The sequence below is a fragment of the Triticum aestivum genome, chromosome 1A, assembly GCF_018294505.1.
Source record: "Triticum aestivum cultivar Chinese Spring chromosome 1A, IWGSC CS RefSeq v2.1, whole genome shotgun sequence".
Taxonomy (NCBI): domain Eukaryota; kingdom Viridiplantae; phylum Streptophyta; class Magnoliopsida; order Poales; family Poaceae; genus Triticum; species Triticum aestivum.
Genome location: NC_057794.1, coordinates 345,300,402 through 345,303,791, shown reverse-complemented (window position 1 = coordinate 345,303,791; position 3,390 = coordinate 345,300,402). Strand labels below are relative to the sequence as shown.

The following is a 3,390-nucleotide window of genomic DNA, read 5'->3' as shown; positions in this document are numbered from 1 at the left end:
GACCACTCCACCTCTGAACTGTACAACCTGCTGTGCTTTCTAGCTATTCTATTTATATGTAGCCATACATTGGTACAGTTAATTCATAAACATGATTCAATAGGATTTGATATTTTTTCATGTCTCAAGTTTTTAGCTCTTCCCTCTTGGTGTGCAAATCTTTTAGAGGGAATTTGGTGTGCCAATTATTTTCCTGATTACTGTAGTTATAGTTTTTCTCACTGTTAGAGCAGAGTAAAATTCAAACTATGATATTAGTGGTGGTTAGCTGATAACTTGATCATAACAGGGGGCACACTAATCTTCTTTCTTTTCTTCTCTAACAAAGTCTTAATATTATAAGAATGTTGTTTTCTTCTTTCATAATCTGACAAATAAAATTTCCCCTAATTTCAGTTTGGATAAGTCAAGGTTGCTTTTGGATCTTAGTAGAAGATAGACGTTATGGATTTAGACAAAAATAGATGTGGATTTAGGGGTTCCGTATGATACTCATGTCTTCTCTATTTGGGGTACAAGTTCAAGTGATCTTTTAGGCTACTATTGAAGGGAAATATGTATGCCGTTTTGTTCATTTCATCTCCACCTACCCACCTCGCATGTGCGTTCCCCTTCCCACCGGTTTTATTGATTTTTTATAACAATAATGCCTTAGGTTATAAACCTACAATATATTAACATTCACTAGATACTCATTTTTGTCTGTAGCTACACAATCCAACTACTCAAAGGAACATACAGTTCCAGAAGTGAGAACTGTTGAGCTATTATAGCGCAGTTTTGGGATGATGGATGTTCAGGCCAGCTATGCAGACCTTAAGGTAAATGTTTTTCCAGCTAATTAACATGAAATGTCTTGTAACTTGAACTAATAATGAACAACTGAGGAATGCTGCCTGAATGAATCCAAAATGTGTTGGAAACACCAACGTCCAGTTGGAGAGGGAGCTATCTGGATCTCCATCCAACTAGGACATGTCTGCTTACAACTTTTTGTTGAACATGATATTACATGATTCTATCAAAGATAACTCTCCTTTCTTCAGTGTACATGCATGATATTACATGATTAAACATACCATTTTTAACTTCATTTAGTTGTCTATATTATGCTCTATGTGCTATCACCAACAAAAATAGTGTTACCTCCGTACCAGGCCTACCAAATATCTTATATTTTGGTACACATGTAGTATTTTTAGCCTGCAAAGCGACTCCTATGCCCAGTGTGCCAATAATGTGTTTGCACCAGTGAAGAGATAACTTATTTTTTACATTGTAAGAAATACATCCTGTTTCTTCCCCATCATTTAAGTGTGTGGCATGCTATCTTTGTTCATGTTGCTGGCTGTACATTTTCAGTATTGTCAGGATATATCTGATTATGATGATGTTCAGTACTACTTTGGAGCCGCAACTTTTTGGACTGCTTGATGTTTATAACCAATGAGACTACTTTTTTGGTTGTTGGCTGGAGCTATCACTATGACTGGATTTGTTTTCACCCAAGTAGATTTATATGGTCATCAAAAACCAACGACAGGTCAACACTTGTCAGCAGTTTGCAATTTGTATTACAGTATGCCTAAGCCAATGGTCAGACAATGTTGTTTTAGTTAGGAAATGTAGAAAATGTGGTCATGATTTATGTAGATTCGACAGTCCCTTCAAACTGCAGTCTTCAACCTTGAGTGGACCATCTAACTATATGTTTCCTTGTAGAAAATTGACTATATGTTCCATGAATTGACTGATTATTTTGGCCCGATCAGATTAAACTAGGTCTTGATTTGAAGGTCCAGCTAAGGCAGCTGGTGCTGGTTTATTTGTTGTAATACTAACTGTGCTATTTAGACAGAGACATGTGGTCTTTCTCATTCCTCGAAATTTTCCTTTGCTACCAAGATTTTCCATTCTAGGTTGTGGAAAAATACATGTAGCATTCCTTCTACAAGTCGTCATGAGCTGGGACATAGAAGAAGAGAGCCGACGAGAAGTCGCACAGCGGTTCGCTCCGGTGTGGCTGCCAATGGCGTTGCGCAAAGTGCAGATTACAGGCTAGATGCGTACGAGTCTGTCCCTACTTCCACGACGTGGAAGCAAAGGAAATCGAGTCAATTAGATAGTATATTTGGTTATGTAAGTTGTCTTTTGTGTATGCAGTTTTACCATTATTTTGTAAAAGCTTTGAGTTTTTGATAATGTAATTGTCTTACTAATCACACTTTTAATCTATTCGTGCCAAGGCTAACAGCCAAGTTATGCACAAGCTGTTGATGTTTCCTTGATGACTGCTATTGTCGGAAGATTCTTTTCAGCATTTTAAGTAATACCGATTCCACTTTCAGTTATGTGTGGTAAGGCCAGTAGCAAAATAATGACTGCTCCTTACTGGTCGGATATTTCCAACTTCCAGGATTATCTGGTTATGCTTTTCGCACCATGCTAATTTGTAAACGAGAACCTACGTGATCACGCACCCTGATTTGTGAATTCGTAGTCACATCCAGACACTCAGGTATGCAATATGGTTTCGCTCTTTTTGTGTGATTGTCAGCATTCCCCACCGTTTTTTACGATCAGAGAAAAACAAAAAGAGATTTCACTCTACAATGGATGTCTTTCTACCAGGCATATGTAATTTCACCGCTCTGATTGCCATCTATCTTTGATGGCGACGATGCTCTACCTCAATGCGGTCCAAGTCTACCTCCGCTAGGTATGGTGCCGTGAGGAAACACCCTAGGTACATGTGTGTGTGGGCGCTAATATAGATTAACTACAAATATGTACATCGATCCCATCAATGATCACCTTGTAAATCAGCAGCAGCCAGCACTACACGAACTCTCTTATAAATACTAAAAAAATATCCTATTTATTTTAACTCAAAATTAAGCTACTGGTTGAATTTAGGTGAGCTGCATATACCTAATGCTTTAGTTTAATCTTTCAAAGTGAAAGTTTAAAATACTTATTTTAGATTTTATATGGTGGAGAAATTATTTGATTAGGAATTATTATGGATTTTTAAATAACTTTAACATTAATTTTAAATTCATATTGATAAAAGGCACTCAAAATAAAAAAAAAGCAAAATTTAGATTATAATTATGTATTATTTGGAACAACCATTAGTAGCCGCCGAAACTAGCCGAGGAGGTTTGAGAAAGAGCTCGTGGGGTTAATACGCCGGCGGGGTTGGCCGACAGACGATTTGGACGCCCCGACAAGGTCGAGCGAGCGGCTAAGTTTAGCCGTGCGGAACGCTTCAAAGGCCATGGACGACAAGGCAATAATAAGTGACAGTACAAATGGATGTGTGTTGAATTAGAGGGTATGGGCTCTTGGAAGTCTTGAGTCATGCTTACTGTGAGAAGGACCATAATT

General features: G+C 37.8%; 1 long non-coding RNA gene across 1 annotated transcript; it reads left to right on the top strand.

Annotated features, from left to right (window-relative positions):
• Positions 1-6: 6 nt before the first annotated feature.
• LOC123049918 (uncharacterized) lies at positions 7-2,288 on the top strand. The gene is made up of 2 exons (XR_006423687.1): positions 7-601; positions 709-2,288. It is a non-coding gene; the product is annotated as an uncharacterized lncRNA (long non-coding RNA).
• The last annotated feature ends 1,102 nt before the right edge of the window (positions 2,289-3,390 follow it).